Source organism: Giraffa tippelskirchi, chromosome 11 (assembly GCF_054371585.1).
Source record: "Giraffa tippelskirchi isolate mGirTip1 chromosome 11, T2T-mGirTip1v1.2.pri, whole genome shotgun sequence".
Classification (NCBI taxonomy): domain Eukaryota; kingdom Metazoa; phylum Chordata; class Mammalia; order Artiodactyla; family Giraffidae; genus Giraffa; species Giraffa tippelskirchi.
In genome coordinates this window covers 79,177,648-79,195,466 of record NC_137285.1, presented here as the reverse complement: position 1 = coordinate 79,195,466, position 17,819 = coordinate 79,177,648, and the positions used below count along the sequence as shown (strand labels likewise).

The 17,819-nt window shown below is 46.3% G+C and overlaps 1 pseudogene; it reads right to left on the bottom strand.

Annotated features, from left to right (window-relative positions):
- Nucleotides 1-165: 165 nt before the first annotated feature.
- LOC145525220 (pannexin-1-like) lies at nt 166-16,927 on the bottom strand (annotated as a pseudogene).
- Nucleotides 16,928-17,819: the final 892 nt, after the last annotated feature.

Here is a 17,819-nt window from a genome sequence, read left to right as displayed (position 1 = left end):
CCACAATGCTTGCTGACCATCGTTTCCACCAGGGACTGCGTAGGACATGCTCAGTACCTCTGCCAAGAACCATTCACTGCCAATCAGTTGGGTGCCTGCCAGAGATGCTGCAGCCAAAATGAATCTCAGGTCAAAGTCACCGATCTGAAGTTCACAGAACAAAAATCACCAGCAAGAAGTGTCCTGAAGTCTCTGTCGGGTATTCTTCCCTTTATTATTTATTTTCGTTTCACTGTGTACATTCAAATCGGTCGGAAGCATTTATGATGGAAATCCCACAGCAAGCTCCACTGACCCTAATTAACTTCTCTTCTGCTATCAACCTAGCTCTTGGTTTCTGCCTTACCCAGTTAATCTTAGCTTCACTGCAGAGCAACTGAAGGTGGGTCAGGGTGACAATCAACTCAATAAACTCCCAGTCCCTTTTGTAAGAGAAGGAGATCGACCAACAAGACGATCAGAGGGACAGGGAGACAAGCCAGTAAAACAAAACAAAAATGACATCAGAGAGGAATGCTCAGGCAAGAGGTGGAGTATGAGACAGAAGAGAATGAGAAGGAAGAGCAACAGGTGTTTCCCCTGGAAACCTGAGGCAGCACCACGCTCCCCTCTCCCCCAGCACTGAGGGGTCTCCACTAATCACACCGGGGAAACGGGCTAACAGTGGGCGGGGCACACACAGTCAGTCACAGGGGGGCGCAGAGGGCTCCATGGGCTCCCCGGCTCCCCGAGGGCCACGCCCACTTTGCAGATCTGTCGTCTGGTCCCCCAGCTCCTCCGCCGTCATCTCACAGGCTTGGGACTTTTGCCGTCAACCACGTCCATCTTGATCATGCCGAGGTTGGTCAGGAGCAGCATGGGATTGACATCCTGACAACTGCTTTTAATATTCTCCAGGACCTTAAGACATTTGTACGACTTGGGGCTGCTGCTGCTAAGTCGCATCAGTCGTGTCCGACTCTGTGCGACCCGTCTTTCTCCTCCAAGAAAAGAACGTAGAGGCTCAAGTCGTTGTATCCTTCCAAGTTGAAATGCAGAATGTCAAAAGTGGGCAGGATTTCATACACTTTGAGAACATCCATCTTCTGCTGGAAGGGAACAAACAGGGAGTAGACCACCACCAGAACCAGCATAACATACACCACGAGGTTGATGCAACTGAGCACCCGGAAGATACCAACAGCAATGAGCTTGCACTGGAACGTATCTGGGACGGTGCTGTCATTTTTCAGGATGCCGGATTTGATGCTGCAGACAAACTCATCCGAGAGGGAGGAGAGGCTAAGGTAATAGCCCAGGTAGATGCTGGCTGACAGTATAGTGCCGAGTGACAGCACCCTGCAGCTGATTTACTTGACAATTAAATGTCTGCAGGCTTTCTTTGTACTTAAGTACTATTCCACAATCGGGTTCCTGAAGTGGTTTTCCTGTGAACTAAAAAGAAACAAATAAAAATAATTTAAATCCTAATAGAAACACATTCAATGTACCACATGGAAAATTTCCATCACCTTCCCTTCCATACTCTACCTGTAACTTCACTAGAGTACTCAGGGAATAAAATTAGGCTTTTTTTAAAAAAGAAGGAAAAACAATAATAAAACACTTCTCACCCCATTTAATATTTTAAGGAAGCTCTAATTCGTTAAATGTGCTACTTGTAAATTCTTAGAACAACTCCTGCCATCCTAGTGAATGGTAAATGTTTGTTACATAAATTTGATCATACTTATTCAACTGCTGTTTTTTTAAACTATAATTTTCCATTCAAGTGTGTAGAATAAAGACAATTTTTCTAGCCTAACTAGAACACATCTGCCTCCTATAGGCCAGCAGTGGGAGGCAGTCGGCTGAGAGGGTGTGGGGTTAGCCTGTGGGCTAAACCTGATTCTGGTTCCAGGTCTCCCACTTAAAGCTATAGGACAGTGTTTTCAACTGGCTGAGTAGGGGGAGGGGGGCGGCAGTGAGGGGGATAAATAAATGCAGTTATCTGTAATGATGTTTTGACTATTAAATGAGATAATGTACTTTGGAAAACTCAACAGTGTCTGAGCTATATTAAGTACTTTTTAAAATAAGAGCCCTGTGCTCAGTTGCATCCGACTCTTTGCAGGCCCATGACTGCAATCAGCCAGACTCCTCTGCCCATAGAATTCTCCCGCAGGAATACTGGAGTGGGGTGCCATTTCCTACTCCAGGGGATCTTTCCGACCCAGGGATGGAACCCACGTCTCTTGGATCTCCTGTATTGACAGGCAGATTCTTTACCACTAGTGTCACCTGGGAAGACCGAAATGAGACCTACTAATGTTATTATTGTTACTGTCAATAACAAAAACCAAAGGAAGAAGGTCAAAAAAGCAAGGTGCTCTCTACTTGTTCTTGAGTTCCCTCACATCCATTCTGTGTGTCCAGGAGCCTCATAATCCTCCGTGCTTCTCCATGAAGGGGGAGGTCAGAGCAACTCGCCCTGCGCTTGAGAACGTGAGAGAGTGACGCTTCACTCCCCAAGGGGAGGCCTTGAGGTGAGGACCGCTGCTGGGGCAGACAGGTGGGGTGAGATCTGGGGAAGGGCGGGCCTTCCTGGCTCCCCTGGGTGTCACGAGGTGGATGGCAGTCCCCCAAGTACTGGTAGTGAGAATCCGAAGCCCAGATGGACAGGAGAAGGGCAGCGAACTCTTACTCCCAAATCCTGATGGGCTGGGGGCTGAGTTACCTTTGCCCCATGTTCCCATTAACTTCTGGCGCTGGGCAGGCACCATCTCTCAAGTCAAGGTCCTGCATGCTCTTTGCGGCTTTAATTAATTGTGTGGTTGTAAACTTTGTCAAGTTCTTCCATGATAAATTTCACATCTGAGCAAACATGAAGAGCAGCTGCAAAACGCCAGAACAGGGAGGGCAGGTACTGCAGGGTGGCCACCAGCAGCAGGATGTAGGGTTAAAACTGAAAAACAGGGGAGCAGATCATGCAATCACCAGACACCCCCCCCAATCCCCCACTGAAGTAACCGTGCCAAGCACTGTTAGCGGTTTTCTCATTTTGACACTAAAGTGCCAAATTTGTGAAAATCAGGCTCCTTACCCAGTGACTACTTCTTATGGCTAAATTCACCTGACCAGGTAATACTTGACACCAGTAACTCCCTTCCCCCTCTCCCCCGACTTTGCTAGACTTCAACTTGAAATAATTGGTAAGTACATCATGACACATGATGCCTCCGCTCTAATCAAAGAAAGAAACAAAAAATAAAATTATTCCCCGCTCTTTTAAAATAATCCCTCAGCAAAGTCACAATTAAGGAAGATGTTAATGTCACAGTGGCCTCTGGGTTCTTTTTTTCTTTTTTTAATTGCTATGGTTTTAGGAGGTCACAAAGGCTTTTGGAACTCTGTTTTTCTCCTTCTCTGGAATCTGGGAGAATGACACAGAAATGCACAGCTTTGCTCAAAACAAATTAGACAAACGTTGGTTTCAGTGACCCAGAAAACACCCCATGAAATAGCAGAAATAAGCAGGTAAAATCTGCAAAGTACAGAATGGACCTTCTGTAGAGGAACAGACCATGAGGACTACACAACATCCTCATTTTACAGCCAGGTAATCTCAAGTCTGGAGAAGCCAACCATAAGGGACAACAGTCATGGGGAGCATCCCAATCTGGATGTGGTGCAAAACCAATGAGAGAGGATTCAGAAGTCAGAGGGAAGAGCATCCTGTAACCAAGTCCCCTGGGGAAGGGAGGAAAGGCTTAGCCTCAAAGAAAATAGAGGAAGCTGCCGCCAACACAGATGTGAAGTCAAACTCAAGTGTCCTTGGCAGCAAGGTTGCTGAGCTTCTGACCTCAGTTTCCCTATCTATGAAATGGTCGTGTAACACAGGTGTTATGAAGATTAAATTAGATACCTTATGAAAAAAGCTTCGCATGCTTCCTGGCATGTCACAGGCACTAAAACACACCAGCCAGAACCAACAGAGCGGCCACGTTAACCTCAAGTCTCACAATGACCCCAGCAAAGCCATTACTTACGGCCTCATTTTGCAGAGAGGAAGAGGATGCCCAGAGCAGTTTCTGCCCGTGGAGCACAAAGCTGGCAACTGAGACAGAATACAAAGCTGGACCTTTCTGATCCCGGAATCATGCCTCTTCCACCATAACACACTGCAGATTATTTCACTGCTCTGGAAAACTTCTCCCTCCCTTGGGACTGGTCTCTCTCCACAGCTCCTCAGAGCCGTAACAGAGAGAGGCTACAAAGGCCTGGAGTTGACACAAAACCCCCAGCCCGACATCTCTGGAAGCCGGCAGCAGATCAAGTGAGAGTGTGACTCACTATAGATTGTGTGTGTGTGCTTGGTCGCTCAGTTGTGTCCAGCTCTTTCTGGTCCTATGGACTGTAGCCCGCCGGGCACCTCTGCCCATGGAATTTTCCCGACAAGAATACTGGAGTGAGTTGGCATGCCCTCCTCCAGGGGATCATCCCAACCCAGGGATCAAACACAAGTCTCTTATGTCTCCTACACTGGCAGGCAGTTTCTTTACCACTAGTGCCACTGGGGAAGCCTGGGAAGCCACTATAGATCATTAACAGATGTACAGAAAAGATGGTCCAGAGTGTTCTCGAATGACCCTCATTCAGTTTGCCCCACTGCTGACACTGGACATCTCCATGGTACCCTTGTTAAGAGGAAGAAACTGTTGTTGATATATTACCATTAACCACATTTCAGGCTTTGATTTGGATTTCTCCAGTGTTCCCATTAATGCCTTCTTTTTGTTTCAAGATCTAGGGTATCCATTGCATTTTGCTGTCACATCTCCCTAGAAACTTTGGTTCTGTGACAGTTCCTCAGTTTGCCTTGTTTTTCATGAAGAACAGCATTTTTAAATGCTTAAAATAACACAAATCCACAAATGAAATGGATGACATTGATATACAGCTATCACAACATTAAAAGACAAATTTGTATATGCTTCTTTATTAGCACATTTGATGGGATCTAACAGATGGTCCAACAACACAGTAATTTGGAAGTGACGAAGAGTAAAAAGTACTTCAAGACAGCTGAGATTTCTATGGGTGACAGTCACAGGTGGTACTAATACCACTTTAGATTCTTGACTACTTACAGAAGTGGTTTATAATGTTAAGTTTTAGTTGGAAGTAGATAGAAAATAAAGCTGCCCTATGTTTTCTTATCCCAGTTCGTGGACTTCCTGACACTGTCATGGAGCCCACATTAGAAAGCCCTGCCCCAGGGGCAAGAGAAATAGCAGAAATGGCTCAGAAACTCCACAAAGTCTTGGAGTTCTGGCATGAGATGGCATCCTCAAAGTTACTAACCCAATTTACAAAGAGCTGCTACACCATGACACACGCAACAACGTGTGATTAGCTGTATTTTGGCCACATGATTTATTGTTGGCTACAGTGAGATGCAGTTCCTTCACTCCTAGTTGCCCTGAAGGGTGCCCATTAGTATAAAAATGAGTTTGTGTTGCTTCCATAACCAGAAAAAACAGGGATCTCCGTTGAGAACCACGGAAAGAACACTGTTTCTAACTTGGGGCTATGGAATATATGTTTAAGTCACTTTTGTTTCAAAGCTATTTGAATAATAGCATTTTACCTCCAAGCATTCTTTTGAATTGAAAAGTAACTGTTTACAGTCTGTGACAATTTTTCTAACATGCCAACACCATGCGATAATTAGTACCAATGAATAGTTCAACACCACTCACTGCCATTAGAAAAATGAATGTTTAAAGGTATTACATATCGCATGCTTGCTTTCTTCTAAAATATCCTTGTACTTTGATCACCTCTAGTGGAATGTAGAGGAATGTCCCATTTCTTAGTTTTTCTCCATAGTTAAACCTGTCTTTTTCTTTTCCATCAGAAAGAAAAAGGTGATTTTCAATGAAACTGTAGCAAGGTGGTTTTATTTTTTTTTATTTTTTTATTTTTTTATAAATTTATTTATTTTAGTTGGGGGCTAATTACTTTACAATATTGTAATAGTTTTTGCCATACATTGACATGAATCAGCCATGGGTTTACATGTGTTCCCCTTCCTGGACACCCCACCCACCTCCCTCCCCATCCCATCCTTCTGGATCATCCCATTGCCCCGGCCCTGAGCCCTTGTCACATGCATCGAACATGGAATGGTGTTCTGTTTCACATATGATAATATACATGTTTCAAATTAATTCCACTGAAATAGCAATAAAAAAAGGCCATGACATTATATTCTTTAAAATCCTTTTGTCCAAATAAGAAGCATGGAAAAACTACCAGGCTTTCGAGTGCATCTGCTGGAGGGAAACAGCTTTGTTCCTAAGCTCTATCTACTTCCAGTTAGTTCTGAGGTCTCAGCATCTTTAAAAGTCATGATTGCATGATTCTGTGTGATGTTCATGGTATTTAGTGCTGACTCTTCCAAAGTTGGTGAAGCTTCTCAAAGCAAGGTGAAACCAAGATGCTGGTACACTTTTCAGTCTATTTGCTTTAAATTTTGTTTTGTTACTGGGAAGAGTTGTAGTTAGAACAGCAGATCCTCCAGAGAGAAGGAAACTTGGAGGAGATCTGACTCAGCCTCCCTCCATGTTTAAGTGCCCTCTCTCTCATCTAATGCAAAAAAGCATCTGATTAAGACTGAATGACTCCTCCTGCGAAATGTATGTGATCACGTCTTAGAGCATTAAATGCAGATGGGTAAATTCATTCAAGAGCATCTCCCAGGCACCTCACGGGTGCTAGGCGGTGGGCTGGGAGCACAGCCCACAGAGGAAGTGCACAGGATCACATAGGCCTGGTGGGAATACCAGAAAATAGTTAAATGATCCAAACATAAAAGTGATGATCACAAAACATGTAGGTACCATGTACTGAGGGGATAGAAATGTCCTTGGGGAGGTCAGGAAAGGCTTTGAAAAAGAGATAACATCTGAGCTATGTTTTAAGTACAGTGAGGCAAAACAACAGTAACAACAACAAAAAAACCCCATAAAGCATTACTACGTTAAGACTCAGCTCTCTGTGGCCCTTCTGACGTTCTTTCTCCTCTGCCTAGAATTCTTTTTCCTTGTCTTCCTGGTGAATTTTCACTCACTCAGGGCACCAAAGTAAATGAGCAAGCCCACAGCTGAGGAAGTAGTGAGAACTGAGGTCAGAAGGATGTGAACCAGGTTGAAATACTCATGTCCACCCAGATCCTCAGAATGTAACACTGTTTGGACACAGAGTTTTTGCACATGTAAGTAGTGAAGATGAGGTCATACTAAGTTAGCATTGCATGCTCGGTTGTGTCTGACTCTTTGTGACCCGCAGACTGCAGCCCACCAGACTCCTCTGTCCATGGAAGTTACCAGGCGAGAACACTGGAGTGGGTTGCCATTTCCTCCTTTATGGGATCTTTCCAACCCAGGAATCAAACAAATGGGAATTTCCTGGGACTGCTGTGACAAGTGACCACACACTCAGTGACTTGAAACAACCAAAATTTCCTCTTTCTTAGATTTGGAAATCAAATCTATAAGACGTGATCACATACATTTCGCAGGAGGAGTCGTTCAGTCTTAATCAGATGCTTTTTTGCCATAGATGAGATAGAGGGCACTTGTTTCAAGTTACTGAGTATGTGGTCACTTGTCCCAGCAGTCCCAGGAAATTCCCACAAAGGGGAAGCATGAACTGAATTAGGAAGCTCCCACAGTATGGGAGGGCCCTAGTGGAAATTTATTTTAGAAAGACTGTTACAGCCATGACGAAAGGACGACGCTGGAGAGGAGAGAGCAGGCAGGAAGTTCCTGCAGCAGAGGGGCAGGGACAAGCGCTACCAAGGCGGCAGCAGCAGGGAGAGGAAGACGGAGTTGAGAGCTGTTGAGTCGGCCAAAAATTTGTTCGGATTTTTCTGTAACATCTTATGGCAAAATCTGAATGAACTTTTTGGCCAACTCAATACACAGAGGGAAAAACATATCTTCCGGTGCCCAACTGGAAGCGATGGACGGAAAAGGGGAAGAACTAGGGCTAATAATCCCAGGTTTCCAGCTTAGGTGAGGGCATGGGTGGTAGTGCCATCAGTTGAAATAAAGAAACAGGGAGGAACAGACTCAGAGCAGAGAGGAGTGGGATGGGAGGCAGCTGAGAAGATGAGAAAGTCTGAACATGAGACACTGCAGTCAAGAGTAGCCTGGTGGGGACATGCAGCAGCTAACTAAAAATAAAAGAAAATCTGACTGCCTTTCCAATTTCACATTTTGTAGCATAGTCAAAGAAGCCAAGAGCATTGTTAGTATCCAAGCAGAACGTGTAGGAAAATACAAGAGAACCATGGAGGACGTGACACCCTAACACTTCAGGATCAGTCAGCAGGAATCAGGTTAATCAAGAACGAATTCCACAGGGGACGAGACATATAAGGTTCACAAATTATGTTTGTTCCTGGATGCCTGTTGCTTGGACAGTAACACACTTAAAGATAACTTCAATTACACGAAGCCCAATGAGTGAAGGGCTCCCCAGAAAGACTAATGCATTACATCAGCAGTTTACAGAGGAGAGAGGGGAAAGCTGCTATGTCATTCTATTCTGCACTCAAAGGAAGACACCCAAAGCAGCAGGCTTCATGCTGGGTGACATTCTGGGAGGGACCTAACAGGAAGAGAGACTTGGAAAAGAGAAGATGGCAAACAGAGCATTTGTGTGTGAAAGAAGAAAAGACCCCTGTTAATAGAATTAGAACCAAGTCACAAGGAAGCAAGGAAAAACTTTCCTAAAGATCTGCACGAACATGGCATGGAGTGTTCTATGAGGTGGGGAGTTCCGTTTCACTGGATTATCTGGGAGGGCTTGGGAGCTTTGGATCCGGGGTGGGAAACTTTCCTGCAAAAGACCAGACAGGAAATGTTTGTGAGCCATATGGCCTCTGTCACAACTCGGTGATTCTGTCATAGTATAAAAGCAGACACAGGTAATGTGTACAGGAATGGGCATGGCTGTGTTCCAATGAAACTATCTTCAGAAATGGGTGATGGGCTGGATCTGGCTGGAGCACGTATGTCAGTCTGCCAGCTCCTGCCCAGGATCTTTGCTTTGCAATCAGTGATCCACAGACAAGCACCCTCAGTATCACCTGGGAGCTTGTTAGAGATGCAGAATGCAGGCCCCCATCAGGCCTACTGAATCTGAGTCTATATTGCAGCAACTCTGGATTCTAGATTCTGACCCCTCCCTCATCCAGTTTGTTTTGTTATTTGCTTTTTTTTGTTTAGTAACCTATCTGGCTGGGCTACAATATATTCTCAACAATGTCCAGTTTTCAACAAGAAAAACAACTACCATTACAAAATGAGATGTGTGAAGAAATACAAAAGTCTGAATCGAAATCTCAACAAGATCTCCAGGTGATGTGCGTGTACACAGAATTTGGGAAACGCTGGTTTAGATGACTGGTGTCTGCAGTGGAGCCAATCTGGCCGAGGAGAAGCAGACTCTCCTGAAAAGGGGATAGAAATCACATTCTGGGCCTTAACCCCACAGGTTTCAAACCCACAGGTGTCAATTTAGTAGTCTGACTGGGGCCCAGGGTCCTGTTTTCTCACATGGATAATGCTAAGGTTTGAAAATTCTGGTCTGGTAGCCTCAGAGAACCCCTCCAACTAAGTTTCTTTGAATCCACTTAAAGGAAGCATAGCAAGATCGGACAACTCTGTTAATTTTAGTTTCTTGTTCTTGTTTTTTTGTCTGTTTGCTTTTCAGTCAAAAACTGGCTTTTCCGTTTCAGAAAGAAATGGTGCCTAACGGTTGTCTACTTCATGAACTTGAACAAAGAGAACAGAACACACTCAAAAAAGACCCATTATCAAACAGTCCTAGAGTGCCACCTGCTGGTCCTTTGAGTGCACCCACATTTCCACCAGAGCCAACTCAGGTACTAGGATCGCCAGAAATGAATGGAGTGGGAGAGAAAGGGAGGAGGAGAAGGGCAGGAGACATGAAAAAAGTAGGTGCAGAGGAATGACAGCGTGAATTACACCGTTGCCATAAATTACGCCCCTGCACACTTCCGTGCTCCACTGAGTCACTTCTTGAGGGGGAATCTGGGTCTTCTGCTTTTTTATTTTTTGGCTGCATCAGGTCTTAGTTGCGTCATGTGGGATCTTTGGTGGTGGTGCACGGACTTAGTTGCCCCGTGGCATGTGGGATTTTAGTTCCCCCACCAGGGCTTGAACCTGCGTCCCCTGCATTGCAAGGTAGATTCTCAAACACTGGACCATCGGGGAAGTCCCTGGGTCTTCTGGTTTTAACTCTGGCATCAGAACCGAGTTGAGAAGTGTTCACATAAACCCTGTGCCTCTAACCCCTCAACATGAGCACTAGTCAGAACGCTCCTGGAGAACCATGTCTGGTCCTGATCAGGACTTGCAGCCGCCTCATTCCTCACCACCTCATCCCTCCCATCCACATGTGTGTTCTGAGCACCCACACTGGACACTGCACAGTCCTCGGGCACAGGGGTGAACAAGACACGTCATAGTCTCTGCCTGCATGGAACTTAGAGTCTTGGAAATAAAGAATTAATTGAGAATTAAGGCAAGTAATTAAGGCAAGCACCAGGTGGTGCTAGTGGCAAAGAACCCACCTGCCCATGCAGGAGACATACGGGTTCGATCCCTGGGTGGGGAAGATCCTTTAGAGGAGGACATAGCAACCCACTCCAGTATTCTTGCCTGGAGAATCCCATGGACAGAGGAGCCTGAAGGGATACAGTCCACGGGGTTGCAAAGAGTCGGACACGACTGAAGCGACTTAGCATGCAAGGCAAGTAATGACCATATCCCAGGGTGATTCCAGGAAAAGGGCACGCTGCTCTGGGATCACATAGCCAAGCAACGCAGACCAGGGTGGGGTACAGATGACATTCTGCTTGGCTGCCGCCCCATTTCTAGGATCTGAATGTCTGAGGCAGGACGTGTGGTCTACTGTCTACTCAGCCGGCCCACAGTCTTATTCCTGGAAGCTTCACATTCACCCACCTGGCCCTTGAGGCAGTTTGAACTGGCAGCAACCCTCAGTCTAGAGGTTCAGGGGAAGCTTCTAGGTGGAAATGACATTTAAGCTGAGATTAGAAAACCAAATTAGGAGTTCCCCGGATTCGGGGGTGGAGGTAACAGGGAAGGCTCTTCCAAGTAGAATGTGAGGGAAATAACCAAGAAGCACGAGACCTGCAGGAAGTCAGGGCCTCAGGGTGCAGGGGATGGGGGTGAGGCTGGGTCTGGAGGGAGGCTGAGGGAAGGTTCACAGGGCCAGAGGGAGGAGAGTGAACTTGTTAGCCAAAATAGTTTTTCTTTTAAAGAAATAGAGACATTTCATAAGGACACTGGAGTCATTTGTTTAGGGAAATGACTGGAGCGGGTAGCCTTCCCCTTCTCCAGGGCATCTTCCCAAACTGGGGATCGAACCGGGGTCTCCTGCCGCGGATTCTTTACCAGCTGAGCTATCGGGGAAGCCAGGGAAATGACAGTCAGGCCAGAGAGAGCCCCTGTGATCCCGTGGAAGCAGAGTGGAGTGAGGGCAGCGCCGTGGGCGAGGTGACAGGCGGCGGTCCCGGGGGCTGGACCGAGCGGCGAAGGGCTCAGAGCTGCTTAAGGAAACAGATCTGATGGGGCTTGATAATGGACAGGAGGCGGGGAGGGAGACAGAGTCGCAGTGGCCCTCAGATCTATGGCTGATCTAACAAGGTGGCTGGTGTCATGAACCGAGCTAGAGGTCACAGTGCGTACAGACAGGGGACGGAAGGTCAGCTCTGAAGCTGTGCTGGAGGCGCGAGCCAGACCTTCAAGGGTCCAAGCTCAGGGATCCGAGGGTCGTGCGGATCTGGAGCTCAGGAGAGAAGGCTGGGCTGAGGGCCTGTGTGTCAATGGCCCACAGGAGGAAAGAGGAACTGGGTCTAGGATGGTCCCGGGAGGGGTGCCGAAGAGTTGCCCTGGGAGAGAACCCCAGATTCTCAGGGATGGGCGAAGGGTGACTCTGCCCCTAGAGACAAGACAGCACCTGAAGGAGGGCATGGCCCACAGGACTGGACGCCAGAGAGAAGCCAAGCAGCATAAGCCCCACAAGTGAGAAGTAACTCAGCAACAAGGAGGATGTAGGTGATTCGGCAAGACCACGCATTGCAGAGAGGGACTTGCTAAAACCTCAATGGGAAGAGAGTCCTTGGGAAGGGAAGGGTTGAGGATGCAGAAGAGAAAGAGGGAGAGAGGTGTCTCTATAACTTGGGAGGGGGATCCAGAACATAGATGGGTCACACGGGGGTCTGGCTCTGGTCAGGAGAAGGGGCTCCTCCATTCACCAAAAGGAGGGGCTTGGTGCTGCTTGGGAACACTGGGCAGGCACAACGGCAAGGGGCTGAGGGCACTCTCATGATTGGAGGGTCTGTTTCTAGTTCTGGGATTTCTGCTGTACTCTGGCTATTTTTGATTGAGTGCTGAACACCACATGTGAAAAACTGGAGCAAGGATCTGAGGCTTTTCCTCCAGTGAAGACTGCCTTATTTTTGCTTCCGACTGACAGGTAGACAAGAGACACTGATAATCCCAAATCCCCTTCATTTAACTAGTGCTAAAATGTTTCGAACCAGGACTCTAGACCCTATGAGGGCTGGCTGAATGCTGGATTACCCCCTCACTCCTCAGCAATGGCCTTTCAAGACTAGGGTGTTGACCAGGGTCCTTCCAACTTGGCACGTTCAATTTTTGACTTCAGTCTGTGAATCTGGAAAGACCTCTGCTCAGAGTTTTAGCCAAACTTCTACCAAAACAAGCCAGACTACCATCAGCAGAAAAAGAGCTCCTCCATCTTTCACTAATATCGAAAACTTATGGCTTGGCTACCCACACCTCTCTATAAGACTTCCCCAACCCTGCAGAAGCAAAAGGAGCCTAGAGACCCGATTTTCACCTTACAGTCGGCAACTAGTTCTGTGACTTCTGGGCGTGACCTCCCAAGGTGCCCTTATCCTCACATATGAAATGCATCTTGATCAGAATCTTTGAACGTCTTCCTGCTCTAGAAGTTTTGCAGTCTCTAACATCCCTGCCAACTCTTACACTGGAGAATCCCAGAATAAACATTCTTCTTCTGTGGATCTATCAGCGCCCAGCCCAGCCAATGATCACAACTTTCCATTCTCAGAAGACCATTAAAACAAAGGGACTTAAACCTCTACAACAGAGCTTTGCAGGTGATGTGGGTTTGATCCTTGGGTCAGGAAGATGTCCTGGAGAAAGAAATGGCAATCACTCCAGTGTTTTTGCCTGGGAAATCCCATGGACAGAAGAGGATGGTGGGCTACAGTTCATGGGGTCGCAAGAGTCAGACACAACATGGTGACTAAACCAGCACCAAGCTACAGCAGCATGCATTTAGATGTGCAAACAAAGACATTCATTTTCTTTTTTCTTTTTTTCTTTTATTTTATAAATTTATTTATTTTAGTTGGGGGCTAATTACTTTACAATATTGTAATAGTTTTTGCCATACATTGACATGAATCAAGCTAGTTGCCGACTGTAAGGTGAAAATCGGGTCTCTAGGCTCCTTTTGCTTCTGCAGGGTTGGGGAAGTCTTATAGAGAGGTGTGGGTAGCCAAGCCATAAGTTTTCGATATTAGTGAAAGATGGAGGAGCTCTTTTTCTGCTGATAAAGCTGTGCCCATTCATGTGGAAGATCCTTATTATTTGCTGCCCTGGCTACTAAGTCATGCAAAGTTGATGAGGACCCAATCAACACCAAGGCAGAAAGTCAGAGAGAAAAGCCGAACCCCGAAGAAGAAGGGAGTCCGTGGAGAGCATCATTGTGCCAAATGGCACGTGATACCCAGACATGAGGGGACAAGTCTGAGTCACAGCAAACAATTTACCTTGTTCTTTTTTTAAAAAGAAGGATGCTATGTGCTCAAGGCAGGAGAGCCTCAAATGTCAGCCTCTGGCTTTTTAGAAGCTAACATACCATGCTTTCCTTGGTGGATGAGAAGTCCCAAGATACACAAACATTCTACTTGTTTTCATGGTGGACAAAAAGACCAGTGGTTGAAAACAGTGACAAGTTGAAACAATGTCCTACTTTCACAAGCACAGAGAAGACCCAGTGGAGCCATTTCATTAGGCAGAGAACATTCTCTTGCACAAACCTGGAGGCTCTGGTGCAAACACCACCCTGAGAAGCCACTGTGTGCCCTGCCCCCATGCTCCCCTGTCCATGGAGCTCCTGGCCTGCTCCTCTTCTCTGCAGGACACTGCTCTCTCCTGGGTAGCAATCTCCCCTTCCTTGCAGCATGCAGACCCATCAGAAAGCAAAGGAGTGTATGCAAAAAGCTGTGCTGCAACCAACATCCCCAGATGAGTTCTTTCCTGGGCTTCTTGATGGTGGAGTAACACACAGGCTGGAAGCTACTGACCCCTAGGTTGGTCCTTACTTTTCCCAAGAGGTCCCACGTGTGGTGGAATAGGAGCTGGTGGAAGCTCTGAGTCTCAGCTCTGCTATTCTCTAACAAAGCTCCCTGAGGCATAAAAAAAATGGCATGAAATCTTATGGTTCAGACATCACTGGGAATCAAGGGTAGAAAGGTGACTGAGACACATGAGGTGCCAGCCACTACAGAGCTAAAATCAGAGGACCTCAGTTTCCTATGTGCTAAAGGAAGGTGCTGGATCAAGTAATCTTTGAGGGTCCTTCTAATTTTAAAGTGCTGTGGCTTTACGATCTGAGTTACAGCCCTGGTTGGCCACATGCAGCTGTGGACTGCTGCATCTTCTCTGGACTTCAGTTTCCATGTCTGCAAAGCAAAGAGGAGAGATCTGCAATATCCCCCGTTATCTTATGCAGACACAATGGAAGGTTTCCAGAGTTGCCCGGCAAGGAGTCCTTCTGCTGGATGGCTACCAAGCAATAGGAGTCCACGAAGGATGCCTGACGCCACGAGAAAGAACTGGAGGAGAAGCAGCTTATCTGGGTACCTAAGAAGCAAGAACAGAGTGTTTCAAGTCCGTGTGAGTGCAGGTGTGTGGACCCTTCCCACCCCACCCACCCCTCCCTGCCGGCCTCAGGCTTGCAAGTGTTTGCTAAGTCACCAAGCACCATGACAGGAGCAAGGCCAGCACTGAAAACAAACCAAAGTTTGCGGTAAAGCTGACTACTTGTGAGCTTTCTGGCCAACTCTGGACATAACTGCAGCTTGGGCTCAGTTGGGGAAGAATCCTTGAAAGAAGTGTCACCATCACAAAAATAAAAATTGAGGACTTCCCTCGTGGTCCAGTGGATAATGATGCACAGTGTGTTTTCCTGGCTGGTCTGAGGCTGCAACTATCCAGCTCTCACAAGGGGGATATACTGATTTTGCCATATTGCCTGGGTTTTCAGCTTCAAGATAACATGTTTCCCTGCATATTTAGAGCTGTGTGAAGACACTCCTAGTGGACAGACACTGTACCATAGGCTGAGAAAAGATATCAATGGAGAGTGCCCTGTGAATGTGCATGGCCAAGCCTGTCATTATCCTGATAAGGTTAAATGTACTGTCAGATGACCTCGCAGCAAGAAGTGGCAAGCAGCCTCATTCATGAGAAGTGAAATTGCTCAGTTATGTGCAACTCTTTGCGATTCGAAGGACTGTAGCCTATCAAGCTCCTCCGTCCGTGAATTGGACAGGCAAGAGTACTGGAGTGGGTTGCCATTTCCTTCTCCAGGGGATCTTCCTGACCCGGGGATCGAACCCAGGTCTCCAGCAGTGCAGGCAGACACTTTACCCACTGATCCAACAGGGAAGCCCATCATATTCATTGAAAACTCAACTTCTGAACCAAAACTGTTCAAAGATTGAAGAGTAGAATGAGCCTGTGTGTTTTTTGGGCAGGTTGGATGCTGCAAGTATACAGGTTTCACAGTGGAAACGACATCATGCACCAATTCCAGGTTCACAAAAGCAAGTCTCCCTGCAGTTTCAAAGCTGTGTAAATTCATCCCTAGGACGCAATGTACAATCCCTGAATGTTGACTTCCATATCTTTTTACACTGATCAGCTGAAAGTGTTCTGTCAGAGGACTTTCCAGCAAGAAATGGCAAGTAGTGTGTTTCTCTCAGAAAGCACACATATTTGATGAAACTTGCTATCATAAAGAAGGGAAAAATGCATCAGTGTATTTTTCCCTCATGTTTGAGACTGCAAGTATTCTGGTTTTGTTAGGCGAAAATGCTGCTTTCTCCTCAAGCCCCTGAGTTCTAGGTGTAGAAAAAACCTTCAGAACAGTACAATGACACTCCTAGAACACACTGTACCATTCCCTTAGAAAAGAGTTCAGGGAAGAGTGTTCTGTGAGTGCTTCTGGCATACCTGTTATTACCCTGAGTAGGCGAAATCACACTGTCAGATGATTTGGTAGCATTAATAAGCAAGTGCCTGTGCTTTCAGAAAATGCAGATACTTAAGCAAACTGAAGCTGTAAGGAAGAGAAAAATGAACCCATGTGCTTTTCTTTCTGGCTTAAGACAGCAAGCACCCTGCAGTCATATGAAGAAATGCTGCCTCTGCCATTAGGCTCCAAATCCCATGTGTTCGAAAACAAATGTCCCTGTAGTTAGAAAGCGGTCTAAGAGAGTCCAAGGACAGATTGCACCATTCCATGAGTAAAGACTTCAGTGGGGAGTGTTATGAGTTCAGTGGGGAGCATTCTGTGAGTGTTTATTGCCATACCTGTTGTCAGCCTGATTTGGTGAAGCTGGACTGGAGATGCCTTCCTGGTAAGAAGTGGTAAGCAGCATGTTCCTTTTGAAAATTTAAATAAGAGACTAAAGCTGTTGTCATAATGCATAGAAAAATGACCCAGTGTGCTTACCTGGCTGGTTTGAGGCTGCAACTATCATGCTTTCACAGGAGGAATATACTGATTTTGGCATATCACCTGGATTTCCAGCATCAAGAAAACACTTTACCCTGCACATTTTGAGCAGTTAAATAAACTCCTGGTATATAGACACAGTCCTGTTTGAGGAGCAAGGATATCAGTGGAGAGTGCTCTGTGAATGTAGATATCCAAGCCTGGTTTCACCCTGATTAGGTGAAACAAACTGTCAGATGACTTCACAGCAAGAAGTGGCAAGCAGCCTGATTTGTGACAAGAGAAGCTGCAAAATCCTGTAAGAGTCTTTGCGATCCCATTGACTGTAGGATACCAAGTTCCTCCATCCATGGCATTTTCCAGGCAAGATTACTGGAGTGGGTTGCCATTTCCTTCTCCAGGGGATCTTCCTGACACAGGGATCAAACCCTGGTCTCCCGCATTGTGGGCAGAGTCTTTACCCTCTGAGCCACCAGGGAAGCCTGCCTGATTCCTTGAGAAGTCAACTCCTTAACAAAAACGGTTCTAGGATTGAAGAGTAGAAAGAGCTAGTGTATTTTTCTGGCAGGTTGCATGCTGCAACTATATAGGTTTCACAGGTGAAATGACTACTTTTGGACGTCATACCCAAATTCCATGTTCACAAAAACACATCTCTTTGCAGTTTCAAAGCTGTGTAAATTCATTCCTGGGACACAATGAACTATCCTTGAATGTTGACTTCTATACCTGTTTTTACCCTGATCAGCTAAAACTGTACTGTCGGAGGACTTCCAGCAAGAAATGGCAAGCAGCGTGTTTCAGAAAACACACAAATACTTGATGAAACTTCCAGTCATAGAGAAGGGGAAAATGCACCAGTGTGTTTTCCCATCAGGTTGGAGACTGCAAGTATTCCAGATTCGTTTGGAGAAAAT